General features: G+C 42.1%; 1 non-coding gene across 1 annotated transcript; it reads right to left on the bottom strand.

The window, feature by feature from the left end:
• Window positions 1–2813: 2813 nt before the first annotated feature.
• On the bottom strand, window positions 2814–2885 carry trnaq-uug (transfer RNA glutamine (anticodon UUG)). The gene has a single exon. It is a non-coding gene; the product is annotated as a tRNA-Gln (tRNA).
• Between the last annotated feature and the right edge of the window lie 15571 nt (window positions 2886–18456).

Genomic DNA, 18456 nt, shown 5'->3' with positions numbered 1-18456 from the left:
AATTGGGATTTGATCCGACGCCTCCAGTGGAGACTGCGACCTGAACTCAGCACCTTCCACATACAACAAGATCAGGTTGACTGCAGAGGGGAAGAAACTGTTTTTGTGGCGGGAGGTTTTGGTCCTGATGGACCGCAGCCTCCTGCCAGAGGGGAGGGGGTCAAACAGATAGTGTCCGGGGTGGGAGGGGTCGGCAGCGTTCGGCAGCGATCTTCCCTGCTCTCCTCAGGGTGGTCCTGGTCCTGAAGAGATGGGAGGTTGCAGCCAATCACCCTCTCTGCAGAGCGGATGATACGCTGCAGTCTGCGTCTGGCCTTGGTGGAGGCAGCAACGTACCAGACAGTGATGGAGGAGGTGAGGATGGACTCTATGATGGCAGTGTAGAAGTGAACCAGCATTGTTTGTGGCAGGTTAAACTTCCTCAGCTGCCTCAGGAAGTACATCCTCTGTTGGGCTTTCTTGATGAGGGAGCTGATGTTCAGCTCCCACCGGAGGTCCTGGCTGATGATGGAGCCCAGGAAACGGAAGGACTCCACAGTGTCCACTGGAGAGTCACACAGGTTGATGGGGCAGGTGGGGCTGCACTCTTCATAAAATCTACAACCATCTCTACTGTCTTTGAAGTGTTAAGCTCCAGGTTGTTGCTGTTGCACCAGGTCACCAGATGGTCAATCTCCCACCTGTAGGCAGACTCATCCTCTCCAGAGATGAATCCGATGAGGGTGGTGTCGTCCGCAAACGTCAGGAGCTTTACGGACTGGTGACTGGAAATCTGGATGTAGTGACACGAAAACTTGAGATAGCAATAGGCTACTGTTCGTCGTGAATGGGACCTGGCGTTGCAGCAGCTGAATAGCTGACTATTCATTTCAAATATAATGTCACAGGAAACGGTTCTGGTGAAAAACTTGAAACTTTGAACCCACACCTGAAAAAGACTTCCTACAAACAGAGACAACCTACTACTTTGAATGATTATGTCTGTAATTGGCATTGCCTGTATTTTCTCTTACGCTCTCCCCGAACACAGCAAGAAAGGCTGACTTTACTTTCCCATTATCATGCTAGAGGAAATGATTCCAGTTTCCAGTGAAAAGCTGGGACCTGCCGTTGCAGCAGCTGGAGGTTCATGAGAGGCCAGACGCTTCCTACTATTTGTCCCCGAACATAGCAAGAATGGCCGACTTTTCTTTCCTCTCTCTTCTTCTTCTTCTTCTTCTCTACTCTTCCCAAGACTTCCCACAAACAATTCATCCAGCATCAAATAGGCCCACTGTATACAAACACATTCTAGCATGTGTAGTGACTTCCAACCATTAGCACATACAGAATGAAAAGCTGGGATAGCAATAGGCTGCTGTTCGTTGTGAATGGGACATGGCGTTGCAGTAACTGGAGGGTCATGAGAGGCCAGAGACTGCCTACTACTTTGAATCTGTATTTCTCTAAGTAGCATTGCCTGTATTTTCTCATACGTTTGTACCCGAACGCAGCAAGAAGGGCTGACTTTACTTTCTCATTATCATGCTCGAGGAAATGGTTCTAATTTCTAGTGAAAAACTGTCAGAAGTGGGATTCGAACCCACGCCTCCAATGTATGTACGTCAATGCAGATAATATGACATAGAAGGCATGCAACAATACCAGTGAAACAGAAGATAACATGTGAAAAAGACTTCCTACAATCAATTCACACATCAATAACAATTAATCCGTTTGTGTGAAACAAACAAATCTTCTTACTATAATGAATGTGTTCTATGGATTTTTCATAGAACACATTCTAGCCTATGTAGTGATATGAAAACCTGGGATAGTGATAGGCTGCAGTTGGTTGTGAATGGGACCTGGCGGTGCAGCAGGTGAATGGCTGACCTTTCTTTCCCAATATCATGTAACAGGAAACGGTTCGAGTGAAAAACTTGTCAGAAGTGGAATTTGTACACTGCGTGAAAAAGACTTCCCACAAACAATTCATCCAGCATCAAATAGGCCCACTGTATACAAACACATTCTAGCATGTGTAGTGACTTCCAACCATTAGCACATACAGAATGAAAAGCTGGGATAGCAATAGGCTGCTGTTCGTTGTGAATGGGACATGGCGTTGCAGTAACTGGAGGGTCATGAGAGGCCAGAGACTGCCTACTACTTTGAATCTGTATTTCTCTAAGTAGCATTGCCTGTATTTTCTCATACGTTTGTACCCGAACGCAGCAAGAAGGGCTGACTTTACTTTCTCATTATCATGCTCGAGGAAATGGTTCTAATTTCTAGTGAAAAACTGTCAGAAGTGGGATTCGAACCCACGCCTCCAATGTATGTACGTCAATGCAGATAATATGACATAGAAGGCATGCAACAATACCAGTGAAACAGAAGATAACATGTGAAAAAGACTTCCTACAATCAATTCACACATCAATAACAATTAATCCGTTTGTGTGAAACAAACAAATCTTCTTACTATAATGAATGTGTTCTATGGATTTTTCATAGAACACATTCTAGCCTATGTAGTGATATGAAAACCTGGGATAGTGATAGGCTGCAGTTGGTTGTGAATGGGACCTGGCGGTGCAGCAGGTGAATGGCTGACCTTTCTTTCCCAATATCATGTAACAGGAAACGGTTCGAGTGAAAAACTTGTCAGAAGTGGAATTTGTACACTGCGTGAAAAAGGTTTCCTGCAAACAATTCATCCAGTGGAGACTGCAACCTGAACGAAGCGTCCTTCCACATACAGCAATATCAGATGAATATCTGTCTTTCAGCAGATTAGCTGCATTCTCTTTCCAGTCTTCCCACTTTAAAGGTTCCACCGAGATTTGAACTCGGATCACTGGATTCAAAGTCCAGAGTGCTAACCATTACACCATGGAACCTCAACAAAGGTGCTTAGGCTGTTGCGGAACACTTTCTCAGATGATATCACAATGCAAGTATGTTAATATGGAGAATATGACATAGAAGGCATGTAACAATACCAGTGGCACAGAAGATACAACCGATCACACATACGGAATGAAAAGCTGGGATAGCGAGAGGGTGCTATTTGTTGTGAATGGGAACTGCCGTTGCAGCAGCTGGAGGATCATGAGAGGCCAGAAGCTGCCTACAACTTGTCCTCGAACATAGCAAGAATGGCCGACTTTTCTTTCCTCTCTCTTCCTCTTCTTCTCTACTCTTCCCAAGACTTCCCACAAAAAAATCATCCAGCATCAAATAGGCCTACTGTATATAAAAACATTTTAGCATGTGTAGTGACTTCCAACCATTAGCATATAAAGAATTAAAAGCTGGGATAGGGTTAGGGGCTATTTGTTGGGAACGGGACCTGGCATTGCATCAGCTTGAGATTCATGAGAGGCCAGACACTACCTACTACTTTCAGTCTGTATGTCGGTAAGCAGCATTGCCTGTATTTTCTCATCCGCTCCTACCCAAACACAGCAAGAACGGCTGACTTTACTTTCCCATTATCATGCTAGAGGAAATGGTTCCGGTTTCCAGTGAAAAACTGCCAGAAGTGGGATTTGAAACCACGCCTCAAGTGGAGACTGCGACCTTAACGCAGCGCTTGGCCATCCTGACTATACAAACCCTCTTTGTAGTGGAATTTTCGCTATGTAACTTGACATGGTAATGCAATGATATGCCATGGCTCAACAGAGACTGCCTAATACTTTGAATCTGTATGTATGTAAGCAGCGTTACAAATGTTGTAGTTGCACTGGTACATTGTCATGTGCGCAAGAACTCATACTTCGTCAGACTTTACTTTCCCATTATCATGCTAGAGGAAATGGTTCCAGTTTCCAGTGAAAAACTGTCTGAAGTGGGATTTGCACCCATGCATCCGGTGGAGATCGCGACCTGAATGCAGCGCCTTGGACCGCTCGGCCATCCTGACTATAAAAACCCTCTTTGTAGTAGAATTGTCGCTATGTAACTTGATATGGTATTGCAATGATATGCCATGGCTCAACTTTTGTCGCAACCATTACACCATGGAACCACAACAAAGCTTTTGTAAACTTTCGTGGAACAGGTTCTTACATGATATCACCGTGTATGTATGTATGTTAATGCAAAGAATATGACACAGATGGAATGTAACAATACCAGTGACACCAAAGATACAACCAATCACACATACGTAATAAAAAGTTGGGATAGCGAGAGGGTGCTATTTGTTGTGAATGGGACCTGCCGTTGCAGCAGCTGGAGGTTCATGAGAGGCCAGAGGCTGCCTACTACTTGTCCCCGAACATAGTAAGAATGGCCAACTGTTCTTTCCTTTCTCTTCTTCCTTTTCTGTACTTTTCCCAAGACTTCCCACAAACAATTCATCCAGCATCAAATAGATCTGCTGTATACAAACACATTCTAGCATGTGTAGTAACTTAAAATCATCAGCACATAAAGAACGAAGAGCTGGGATAGGGGTAGGCTGCTATTTGTTGGGAGCGGGACCTGGCATTGCATCAGTTGGTGTTTCACGAGAGGCCAGAAACTACCTACTACTTTGAATCTGTATGTGGCATTGCCTGTATTTTCTCATACACTCGTACCCGAACACAGCAACGGCTGACTTTACTTTCCCATTATCATGCTAGAGGAAATGAGTCCAGTTTCCAGTGAAAAACTGTCAGAACTGGGACTTGAATCCACGCCTCCAGTAGAAACTGCGACCTGAACGCAGCACAATCAGACAAAGGTTTATCATTCAGCGGATAGGTTTTATTCTCTTACCTTTTGTCCCACACAAAATCAGGTTCCACCGAGATTTGAACTCAGATCGCTGGTCCAGAGTGCTAACCATTACACCATGGAACCTCAACAAAGGTTTTGCAGGCTGTTGCAGAACAGTTTCTCACATGATATGACAATGTATGTATGTTAATGCAGAGAATATGACATAGAAGGCATGCAACCATAAAAAGAGATCCATAAAAACATCTTAGCTATTGGGTAACAACATGTGAGACCACAAAATAAATTTTCCAGTGCATATGTGGCTTTTCACTGCAAGCGTGGGGTGCTTGGCAGATGCAGAAACCACAGGCGTGTTGTACCTTTAACTGTCGTCTTTGCAGTTTCATAAAGGTGTTAAGTCATAGGTCACACAAAGTACATCTTATTGACAAGATACTTGAACTTGACCTGAACTGTTAAACTTCATTTGAACTGTTACTTTGAAGGGGGGGGGGGGGGGGGGGGGGGGCTCGGACACAACACAGGTGGATTGCTCAACACAACATTCAGAAATGTTGAAGAATTATGGCCTATAACATTCGTGGCTTCAACATTCGGCGACCAATCTTCTTAGCGCATTCTCCCCGGCTTTTAACATTTGACTAATCACGGCGCAGAAATGTTGACAGAGTTTCTTGAAAGGGCCGTTCAATCAAGTTGAATACAGAGCGTAAGCTGGACAAGATAGGTCGCGCAAATAGGTTCAATTCAAGCAGCATGGTGAGTATTTACACATCTACTACAGTGCTGTATATGATATAACTTAAAGTATTGAAGTAATTTCAGCAGTTATATCATGTTGTCATATTGATTGATTCAGCTATCAACATTACAAACCCTCCGTTATCTGTCTGGAATTTCGCTAACGTTAGTTCTTGCCAGCCGGCCTTATGTCATCTACTAAGGTGGCTTTAAGGTAACATTAGACTATGAATACAGCATTTGGAGAACAACATGTTGACTATGAAGCAGAATATTTCTACCAAATCCTTTAAATTCAGATGTATAAACAAATGTATTGGCGGGTTTCGGCAGAAAGCAATGAAGTTTTAAAGGCGTACGCGTACGTTAGCTTGCTAACGTTCATTTTGAATAAGGCCAGTGTTGTTCATGCAATAAACAATTGTTTTCACCTAATGACAGTTTTCATATGTATAGACTAGGCCACGTTCATGGTGGTAATGTCAACGTATCACTTTACACAAGTTCAAGGTAGTTAGCTACACTGTAACAGCTATCGTAAGTAACCTTAACTTCGGTTAAGTGACACAATTTTCATGCATGTAATACTTTCATGGTTATCATTTAGTGTTAAACATATTCCCCACACAATCACTAGTGTATGTGCAGTCAGGCTTGTCTAACCCTTTTGAGAACAGGTGACAGGAATGTAGGCCTAATATAATAAAAACGTCAATATCATATCCGTTATATGAAGCGCCAGATTAGTCAAACTGCTGAACTATTTACCATAATTAATATTACCAAACATTAAAATGATTGCATAAGAAAACAGACCGGCTCCCAGGCAAAAGAAGTGGCATGAGCTGTGTCAAAGGATATGAGTATATTCATGGCACAGTACATTGGATTCATTGTTATTTACGCTCACAATACATTTTACTCATTATAACTTGTATCAAATACAATAAAAGGATCCTGTGAGTTAACATTTAATAAGCAAATCATTTTCATCAGATCTCTGTAACTACACAAATGCAAATCAATGATTTAATATGTGTTCAATTGAATCAAATGTACAGCTATTATCATTAGATCGACAAATGTCCAATGCAGTGCCATGGACAGACGTCCTTGTTTGGTCAAGAAAGGACGTGCATGTGCGGATTCCACACTCAGAAGGTAACCCTGTCCAATTAAAGACTCAAGTAGAGTGTGTGTCTGTGTGTATGCTTGACAATAAATTAATTAATTAATTTGTGATGTACAGTGCTGTGAAAAAGAAAGAAATTCAAGAACAGATGAGAAACAAAGTCACTGACATCTATCAGTCTGGAAAGGGTTACAAAGCCATTTCTAAGGCTTTGGGACTCCAGCGAACCACGGTGAGAGCCATTATCCACAAATTGAGAAAACTTGGAACAGTGGTGAACCTTCCCAGGGGTGGCCGGCCTACCAAAATTAGAGCGCATCGACAACTCATCCAGGAGGTCACAAAAGAACCAAGTACAACATCTAAAGAACTGCAGGCCTCACTTGCCTCAGTTAAGGTCAGTGTCCATGATTCAACAATAAGAAAGAGACTGGGCAAAAATGGCACCCATTAGAGAGTTCCAAGGCCAAAACCACTGCTGACCAAAAAGAACACAAAGGCTCGTCTCACATTTGCCAAAAAACATCTTGATGATCCCCAACACTTTTGGGAAAATATTCTGTGGACTGACGAGACAAAGTTGACAAGTTGAACTTTTTGGAAGGTGTGCGTCCCATTACATCTGGCGTAAAACTAACAGCATTTCATAAAAAGAACATCATACCAACAGTTAAACATGGTGGTGGTAGTGTGATGGTCTGGGGCTGCTTTGCTGCTTCAGGACCTGGACGACTTGCCGTAATTGATGGAACCATGAATTCTGCTCTCTACCAGAAAATCCTGAAGGAGAATGTCCGATGAAATCATCATTTAAAAACTGCATTTTGTATTTACTCGGGTTATCTTTGTCCAATATTAAAATTAGTTTGATGATCTGAAACATTTAAGCGTGACAAATACGAAAAAAAATAAGAAATCAGGAAGGGGGCAAATACTTTTTCACAGCACTGTATCTACTCTGCCACAGCCAACTGGAGCAAGTATTGTGCAGGGGCCAGCAGTGGGTCTGGCCCAAGCCACCGTAGGGCAACAGACTGCAGCAGTGGGTCCGGCCCAAGCCATCGTGGGGCAACAGACTGCAACAGTGGGAAGTGCTGGGAGTGCAGGGTCATAAACAGCGACCAATATTGAATTTATCAATGGTATTTGGATTTGTTAGTGAATATTTGACGCTTTGTTCACTGAATGATAGTTTGACAATATAGTCCTCTCATGACACGGCCCTTTGCTTTGTTGCCGTTCAGTTTACCAAGTCAAGATTTGGGGGGTCTCATGGTGCTGCTGCGAAGCCAAATCTCAGCAAAGCTAGAAGAGTAACACAGGCAAATAGAGATCAAATATCAGCTGTTTAAATTGTGTTATTATTACAAGTTACTTAGACTGAATTCTTTACAGACCCAAGTCACTGACCCCATCAGTTCTCCAGCCAGCATTGCTGTCCCAGTGAGTAATGATGTAACTCACTTTTTGAATACAGTATCTGTATTTCTACACACATTTTTTTATTAGTATTAAAAAGCTTTTAAATCAGAAATGAAACTTGAAAGCCAAATAACAGTGTTTCATGTAGAGCAGCTGTATGGAATAATAACTTACACTTTGCTATGAATTTTAGTAAATTTTTAACCCTTTTCTTTGCCATGCTTTCACATGCTTCAGACCCTCAGACTGTTGCTCAAGCTTCAGTGCCTGTCCCAGTGTGTGCCACTGTGTCAGTAAGTCTGTCATGAACCGGCTCAGAGTTCAGACAAAACAAGGGAGACCACATAGATAATGACGGTTTAAACAAAACAAATTGATTTAACCGACGCTAACCTATACACAAAAGAACAAAGAAACTGGTAAATCCGTATTATCGGTGGTGTAGGGAGTGAATGAGTGTGGGCAAAAGTAATGTAAATAAAATGGATTCCATAAAGCCAATCAAATAGAACCCAAAACACAACCAAACAAAACCCTTCTGGCTGGGGAGATAGAGAGAGAGAGCCAGAACTGCCAAATCCAGCCCTCTTATATGGCAAGCAGAAAGGGCAATCAGGAAGAGTTGATTCAGATGTGGCTCATCCTCCTGACACACCTCTGCCACTCTGTATCCTACACAAAAGGAAACACAAGAGAACACACCAGAAGCCACAAACAAGAGTGGGAGGGGTCATCACAAAGTCATTTAACTTAGCATCAGCAGTGTCTTTTAGCAGTAATAAGTATGTTTATGCATTGTTTTGTTATTGCACAGACGGCTGACTCCAGGACAGAGACAGTTGAAGCGTCACCATCTCAGCTTCCCTGTTTGTGGTCTGAGGGCTTGCCACCTGAAGACCACAAGTGGATTGTCAAGACTGTGCTGAAGTTGGGCCCTAAAGGAAGACTAGAGCTTCAACACAACCTGAAACTCTGGTACTTTCCACCACAGCCGAGCCATGTGTACCACCAGGCTCCTGCTCCAGACCGTTTTTTGCCCACCCACTTCTTGTCTGGATGCCCTACAGATTGTGGAAGGTGAAGGTGGTCTGTCCCAACCCTGCCTGTGGGCGGCACCAGCTCACAGGAGCAGGGCTGCATAAGAGGGCACGGCAGGTCCTGGATGTGGACAGGATCTACAATATGGTGGCAGAGACACTAACCTGCACCAAATTTAGATCAACTCACGTCTCTTGGAGCCAGACTGTCCTCACACAACTGGACTCACAGATCAGAATTTCGGGTCATCCTCACACAAAAGTGAGTAACGTCTCTTTTCTCTGTTGCCTTGTGATGTGTATTATTTGACACTAATCATAAAAATAGTCTTTTCATAAAATGATATACAGTACAAAGTTGCCACGTATGCAATGTTCCAGGTGAACAAATAAGCAGATGTTGGGGCCTCATACTTATAAGATTCATTATTGTTTGGATGAGGTCTCCTTGGTATGTAGGAGTTATGGAGGTCTGCTTTCCTGACCCATAGACTGCTGTGCAAATAACTAATAATATCGGTTTTGGGGTACTGAGGGACCCTAGGGAGACATAAGTTTACAGACTCATGTGTTATAGTAAGACCCCATGTATGCCTAAATGTATAAAAGACGAGTTTGAACAGTGTTCGAGGCAGCAGTACTGATTCGGCTACGGGTGCTGTACAGGTCAAGATGCGCATGCCTGTTGATCCTGATCTTTGATGCAAATAAACAATATTATGTGAAAAGTCAGTATCAGCGGAGTTTCCTTCCGTCATCGGATCATTGCCTACATCTGGGGAATGAAGAAGAAATTCACAACATTACATGGCGTCACGAACAGGATTCGCTGCATCCGAATTGACAGCTTAACCCACAAACTACCACATCAAGACGTCAAGTGAGGCTGGTTTGTTTGATTAAAACTGTTGGTTGCACTAATAAGAAGAATCTGTGTTGATGTAGTGATGTGTTGATGGTGGAAGTGAGACTCCGTCTAAATTAATGTAATACTAAGGATGTAAAAGATAGAAATAAGTGAAAAGAGAAATAAACGGTAGAAGAAAAAGGAATAATGTTTAAGGGAATAGCTGTATTAGTAACAATAAAAGTGTGCTAAAATAACCATGCAATCAGATTAATGAAGTACAGGGCCTGTATTCTTCTTTAACAGTCAGATGTGTAAATTTAGACATTGTGTGAAAGTTAGCTTTGAATAGTCAAATTGGTATCGGTAAAAATAGTAAATTAAGGATCCAGGATAGTTGGTTAGATAATTGGTTAAAGGATAAATGGTTAAAAGATAAATGGTTAAAGGATAAATGGTTAAAAGATAAATGGTTAAAAGATAAATGGTTAAAGGATAAATGATTAAAGGATAAAGTGAAGATAGAAAATAAGAGAGGATAAAGATTAAGAAAAGTGAAAAGAGAGATGAGAAAAACATAAGGGAATAAGTTCAAGCGCTGGGGGTGTGTTTGAGAGCTGATGTGTGTGTGCTGCAGGATTTTTGTTGCTGGACCGTCCGTCTCTGTCTGTGTGTGTATGTTGTGTGGGGTATGGCAGTGTGTGTGCAAGGCTGTGGAATGATTTTTGTAATGTGTACTTGATATATATGTAGTAGAATTTTGATTGAATAGACATATAGGTTGTGATTGACTGCAGGAGATTAACAATTCATAAGGCAAGATATTTTTGTTGATACAGTGTTAAAAATCCAATGAGCTCTTTTTGAAGGGACTTTATAATTTGATAAAAACATGAGCCCAAAAAGGACGACATTTACAATTGTATAAGAGAATGAGCCCATTCAGGGACATTAATAGTTTGATATAATTGTATAAGAGAATGAGCCCATTCAGGGACATTAATAGTTTGATATAATTGTATAAGAGAATGAGCCCATTCAGGGACATTAATATTTTGATAATATAATGAGCCTCTTTGGGACATTTTATAAGAATACGAATAATAAATATAATAATAATAATAATAAGATATGAGGTCTGAAGACTGGCAGGGACAGTTTGTTTGCATAAGCACTAGACAATAATTTGACAAGTTAAAGGGAAAGAAAATCTCCTGATAAAGAGTATTAAAATGTGTTCTTCTGTGGTTGGTGGATTGCGCAGAAAGTAGAGGAGAAGATTGGATGGTTAAAGGATAAATTCTGTATTTCGGCTGTTGATTGGGAAGATATGGTTCTGGCTTTTGGGTGTACCTTGTCTCTGTCTTTGTGCTTCATACACTGAGTAAATTTTTCTTGAGGAGAGTTGGGCCGGATGTTCGCTTCCCGACAGTCAGTGTAAACTGGAAATCTTTGTTACTTTCAAGAGGCAGAGAAAAGGGTGGTGTCTCATTTTTGAAGGCGGCTCCTTCTAAAAAAAGAGAGCAGTGAGTGAGCCCTCCCACTTTTTTCTTTTTCTCTCTCTGTGTAAAACAGACAGAGAAAGGGGACAGAGAACTAGAGGTCACGCCAGATTGAAATTATATTAAAATACTTATTCTTTAAATTCATAAATTGATAAAAGTATGTATGAATATAATGAACTGTGATACATTTAATTAAGTTAAAATTGTTTAAAGAGAAACTCTTATAAAAATATACTTATTATGACAGAATAAAATAACTTGATGGTAAATAGAGTGTGCAAACTTCATTGAATTATTCATTGTCAGATATACAAAGAGCAAGGGTAAGAATAAGACATTGAAATTGTTGATTTGTTTTCTCTTTTTCTTCCTCTACCCAACTATGAGGGTATGAGAGTGGGGTAAGACAGGAGATGGAAAGTGTTTGAATTTGGACCTTCCAAGACACAGATGAGAAAAACATCTGGCAGTTCTTCACATCCATCAAGGCTTGTGGATGACAGCATGTGTGGATCCTGAATCCAGCTCAATCAAGGCCAGTGTATTTATCCACAAACTCTTTTAACAAATATCTGTAGTCACCTACATACATATACACTCACATATAACTAATATTATTTCAAAATAGTCACACAACTTTACTTTTCAATTATTGGTATTTAGTTTGGGGTTCATAAAATACATATAGGGGATATATATATTACACTTGGAGGCTTGGCAACGGACTGATCAACTGATGCATTTAATCTAACAGTGGAGTAGTATTGATTTAATTACTTATTTGTGAACGGTTGATTTGATTCAAATGCAGTTGAAAGCTGCAGAAGAGGATTTCATTGTCTGAGCATGATCTTGTTTGATTTGAGTTAAGATTAAGTGTTGAAATAATTTGGCAATTCGATTTTGTTTTTGGACCGCTAAACCTTTGGTTTCCTTTGAGGTTGGCAAATTCAGTAGTTTTTCTGGATTGTTTGTGATAATAAGGTGCTTCATAAATATACTTTTAATTTGTTTTTGATATAATACGAGAGTACAGGGAAGCCATCACAATGTCAAAGATGGACACTAAAATTATGAAAGCAATTACCCCTGTTGATGTAGTACAGAAGAATAATCCTCTTGTCAAAGGTGTTTCAGAAATGTCGAAAAAATGGAGCAAGCGTTGGCCGGATATTGATCAACCATGGCCAGTGGAAGGCACTCTTAACCCAGATGTGATTAAAACAATGCAAGTGCTGGTGGCTACTTATAAAGTAGGGCAAAAGAAAGGTAAGAAGGGACAAAAACGCAAGGACAAGAGACAGACCGAGCTTGGCATTTTGCAGTTATTTGAGAGTGAGGGACAGAAAGTAGTAAAAGTCGCAAAGGAAAGGAGAGAAAGAACGGAAGAAGAGATAGGAAAAAATGTGAAGGAAACAGAAAAGTTAATGGCAAAGATCAATGCTCCCTTCTCACATACTGCCTCAGTAAAGAAGCCCCCACCTTATGAGGAAAAGGTGCAGCTCACTGATGTGTATCCTCAGCTCCCAGTGATCAGCCAGGAGGGCAATTACCACATCAAAGATGAATACGAGCGAATAATCGAAACGGGAAAAGCCAAAACAACCATAAAAATGTATCCGACCTCCAAATCCAAGAAGAAGAAGACACGCCTGAGAGGTTTGAGTAGACTGAGGTTCAAAAGGATGGAGTTGGGAGATGAGAGTCAGAATGACTCGGATGAGGCCATTGGGGGATACAGCCAAGCAGTCAAAAAGATGTTGACTAAAGCAGAGGAAAGAGGATGTAGATCAGTAAGGAGTCCAGAAGAGAGTGACACGGATGAGAGTGAAGATGGAGCCAGTGATGAAGACTTGGAGGATGAGGGTCTTTCATTTCTTTTCCCTACAGCATCCAGTACTGGGAAAGAAGGTGAGAGACAACAGGTCCTAAGAGAGGTTGAGAACACTCTGGGCAGATATCAATTGGACCTGGAAGAATCTGTCTGCACGGAGCGCCGACAGGCATTGAAGAAGCAGATACAGGACCTGCGGGCAACGGGAAGAGAATTGCGAAAGAGAATAGTTCAAAAAGCAGATACTTCAAAATATGCACTACGCCCAAGGAAGGAAATGGATTTGGATAAGATGTGCCCAGTGGTCATTCGAGGTAGGAATCTGGAGTATAAGCCCTGGCAAAATACAGATATGTCTGACATTCTTGGAAAATTACCTACTCTTCAAGATGGAGCACATCCTTGGATCGCAAAGCTGGAAGAAGTTTTGGTGGGAACACAGCCTGCCATGGGAGACATTAAGAGACTTCTGGCCAGTCTCCTTGGGATCCCAACTATGCAAGAGATTCTGCAAAATGCAGGACTTGATCGATATATGGGGACTGCAGTAAATGATCCGGAGTTGTTTGCTGCAAGTAGAGGTCAATTGTGGAGAGCATTGAGAGACATGTTCCCAACAAATGTACATCCTGACAATATTCTCATTGAGTCATTGGGTCCACAGGAAAACCCGAGGGCTTACGTGTCAAGGGTTCATCAAGTTTGGAGAAATATTACAGGGAATGATCCGGATTTGAATGAGATGGAGCAATCAATCTTGCGAGTTAAGCTACAGAAAGGGCTGCCCCTGCCAGTGAGGAGCAAACTGGCCGAGGTGGTTGGACTTGGAAGCATGACAAGAGGTGTCTACACGGATCATATAGCACACCAAGTGGAACTATATCGGAAAAAGGAGCAAGACCAGAAAGAACAGGACCAGGAGACTCTCAGAAAACTTAATCAAATACAATTGGTAGATAACAAAAAGAAGGACAAAAACCAAGCCGTGGTTATGCAGAGTCAGTCCCAGCCAAATCAACCACCACAAACTCAGCCAGGACAGATCCGATTTCAACCACCACAGTCATCATTTGTGACCCCCGTTGCTCCATTTTCACAACCAGGTTTTGGCCAGTCACAATTGTGGAGAGGAAGAGGACAAGGAAATCAAGGAAGAGGAAGAGGAGGATATTTTAATGCCAATTTTAAACAGTCGACTGAAGGATGTTATAATTGTGGACAGATGGACCACTTTGCTCGTGAATGCTACAGGTCAAGAGGAGGCTTCAGAGGAGGCTACAGAGGAGGATTTAGAGGAGGATTCAGAGGACAACCACGCCTACCCAGGGGACCGGTAAACCCTTACAGGGGTCTGGAACCAGAATTCTAGGGGTGCCCAGAAAACTCGCAAGGGAGGTGTCAGCTGGTAGTGTCAAGGCCGGAGCAAGATCCAATCGTAAAGGTGAAAGTAAATGATCAACCATTAGAAATGATGGCAGATAGTGGAGCTGCTTTCACCTGTATTTGGCCTGAAGACGCTATACATCTCCCCATGTCTGGCCAATTGATACGGACAATCGGGTTTGAGGGTGTGAAACAGCTGGTTCCTCTCACAAAACCAATTGAGCTCCGCTGTAAAAATCAGAAGATCACAATACCTATATTGGTGTCAGAACATACGCCAATTGCACTCTTGGGCAGAGATGCTTTGTGCAGATTAAAGTGTACGATACGATGCACACCAGACGGCTGTCTGGTGGAAATGCCAAGTGAAACCTACCACCAGTTATTGATGACAACAGAGACTGAGGCTTCTGAAGCCTATTGGATTGGAAATCTTAGTCCAGAGCTACTGGAGCCGGTCAAGTTGTGAAAAAAATTCATCATAGCAAACATGCCTGATGCAAGACTTCCTGAGTGTCCACTACATTGCACGCTTAAGTATTTTAAGAGTGCTGCTGAATCAAATCCAGCAAAGTGGTTAAGTCATCAACCAGAACAAGTGCAGCTCGTCTCGGGTTGTATAATTTTGGGACCACAAGGAGCAGCAATGAAGATAAGCAGTAATGATTATCTTGACAAAGAGCATAATATCAAGAAAAGTGTTCCACATGTGTCTTTGAGAGTGGCTGAAGGATATGAACAAAAACATATAGGGACAATGATGGCAGAAGCGGAGAAAGCCATTTTTAAACCGATAAAGGAAAATCTTGCTATCTGGAGAAGTGAAGATCAGCGATTTATAAAGATTATGATCTCAGCTCATGGACAAGGGCAACCACAGACGGTGCAGATGACACATGAGTCAATCTTCAGTGCAAAATTAGACTCAGATGGTATGAGAGAGGAGATGCTGCGACAAGTTCCAGAATGTTTGTGGTCAAAGCACAGTACTGATATTGGATTTGTGAAGTCAGCCCAACCAGTGAAAGTTGAACTTCGACCAGGAACCAAACCACCTTGGAAAAGCCAATACCCACTGAAAGAGGAGGCAATTGAAGGGATTGGAGCACAAATTGAAGGACTGTTGCAAGCAGATGTTTTGACGATAACTTCAAATCCTCAGAGCAACACACCTTTATTGCCGTTAAAGAAGCCAGATGAGTCCTATCGTATGGTACATGACTTAAGAGCAGTAAATGAAGTGGTTGCTGATTTTCCAGCAGATGTGCCGGATCCACATACTTTGTTAGCTCAAATTCCCCCAGACGCCACACATTTCACAGTGTTAGATCTGTGTGGAGCATTTTTTAGTGTTCCACTGAGCGCAGAAAGTCGAGGTTTGTTTGGGTTTACATATAAAGGACAGTCTTATGAGTACAAGAGATTGCCACAAGGATTCAAACATAGTCCTCATATTTTCAACAAAGTGTTGAAAGATGATTTGGCAGGGATAGATCAGATCTTGCAAAATAGTACTGTTGTTCAGTATGTTGATGACATCATCATCTGCTCACCAGATAAAGAAACATGTCATGAGGACTCAGTTAAGTTGTTGCAGATATTGGCAGAAAAGGGACACAAGGCCTCCCAGAAGAAGCTGCAATACTGCCAGGAGAAAGTGGTTTATTTGGGTCAAAACATAACACAAGGACGTAGAAGCATCTCTGACAAACATTTGGAGACCATCCAAAGGGCTCCAAAGCCTAGGACAGTCAGAGAGATGATGACATTTCTTGGCATTACTGGTTATTCTTCAGCATGGGTAGAGGATTATGCCAGTCTAACAGGGCCTTTGAGGGCCATGATCAAAGCTACTGGAAATACCCAACTTCATTGTAACCTGACCTGAACCCAGGAGGGTCTTGTGGCATTTGAGACCTTGAAGCAAAGGTTGCAGAAGGCACCAGCACTAGTATTGCCAGACTATTCTAAGAACTTTTTGCTGTATGTGTCTACATCCACTGGGGGTAGATATGCATGTGCAGTTCTTTGTCAGCCAACGGGTACGGGGACAAGTCCTCAGCCCATTTCTTATTATTCCACTGCTTATTCAGAAGCAGAGTTGGGGTTACCACTGTGCTACAGAGCAATGGTGGGAGTTCATTTGATGTATGACAAAGTGTCAGCTGTGACTATGGGTTATCCTGTGACAATTCTTACCCATCACAGTCTCAGAAATCTTTTAAATTATGGCCAATATACATTGACAATGCCTAGGCTCAGAGATTATCATAGACTCTTGGAACAGGAAGATGTTACCCTGGCAAGATGTGCCACGGTGAATCCAGCTGAAAATTTGCCAACTCCAGAGGATGGGGAGCCAAACGATTGTGTTCTAGAAGCAGAGAAATACTCAAGACTCAGGTCAGATTTGCAAGCTCTTCCATTGCAAGAGGCAGATCTGGAGTATTGGACTGATGGGTCCTGCTATCGAGTAGGAGACACATTGAGTGCTGGCTATGCAGTAGTGAGCACAAGGAACTGAATTTGTTGTTGAGAAAGCAGAAGTAATACCACAGCCTGCATCGGCACAACTTGCTGAGCTAGTGGGGCTGACAGAAGCATGTTTGTTGGCAGAAGGAAAACGGGTGACAATATATACAGATTCTGCTTATGCGCATAATGTGTGTCACTTGTTTAGAGCAGTGTGGAGAAATTGAGGATTTAAGAAAATGGATGGTTCTCCTATACAGCATCATGCTCAGATAATGAAGTTGTTGCATGCTATGATGAAGCCTAAAGAAATAGCAATAGCTAAGTGTGCTGCACATAAAAAAGACATGTCAAGGGTCACACTCAGTAATAAAGCAGCAGATGAGGCTGCAAAAGCAGTCACAGGAGCAGATAAATTGGGCAAGGTCTTTCTGGTCACTCATGAGGTGGACTTGGAAGATAAAATTACACTCAGAGATGTGGTTTCAATGCAGGAAGCTGCCTCTATGATAAACAATTGTGGCAAGATCGAGGAGCCACCCAAGATTCCACTGGTCTGTGGCGAAATCATGAAGGATTGATGGTAGCACCACCAGACCTACTAGGTTTGATGATTCAAGAAGCACATGGGCTAGCTCATGTCTCAAGGGGGGAAGTAAGGAGAAAGATAACGAAAGAGTATGGTTTTTGGGCACCTTATTTGCTTGAACAAATTTATTATGTCATAGGCAGATGCACTATCTGTTTAAAAAATAATGTTCAGAGAGGTTTGACAGTCCCTCCTGGTTACATTCCAACTCCGACAGGTCCCATGCGTGAGTTGGTTGTGGATTTTGTTGACATGATAAAACCAATTGAAGGCAAAAGATACATGCTTGTTGTAGTGGATAGATTTTCACGATGGCCTGAGGCTTGTCCTACCAAGCGGAAGGATGCTCAGTCTGTTGCTAAGTTCTTGTGTCGTGAGGTCATAAGTAGATGGGGACTTCCAGATCGTATATCCTCAGATAATGGTAAAGAGTTTGTGGATAAAACGGTAAGATTGATTCTACAGAAATTGGGAATTAAACAGCGTCTAGGAGCTGTTTACCATCCGCAAAGCCAAGGAGCTTGTGAAAAAATGAATGGTGTGTTGAAAAGTCGCATTGTTAAGATATGCCAACACATGGGTCTAAATTGGGTAGCGGCGCTTCCATTGGCATTAATGGTTTGCCGTTCGAGTGAGCTCCGTGATTTGCACATGACACCCCATGAATTGGCCACAGGTCGACGAATGCCAACACCTTGTTTACGCACCAGTGGAAAAGGTCCTAGTTTGGCCCTCTTGGAAGACGAAATGCGAACGTGTGTTCAGTATATGGCTG

The sequence above is a fragment of the Enoplosus armatus genome, chromosome 24 (genome assembly GCF_043641665.1).
Source record: "Enoplosus armatus isolate fEnoArm2 chromosome 24, fEnoArm2.hap1, whole genome shotgun sequence".
NCBI lineage: Eukaryota > Metazoa > Chordata > Actinopteri > Centrarchiformes > Enoplosidae > Enoplosus > Enoplosus armatus.
The sequence above is the reverse complement of the archived record's forward strand: the minus strand, read 5'-3'. Positions and strand labels throughout refer to the sequence as shown.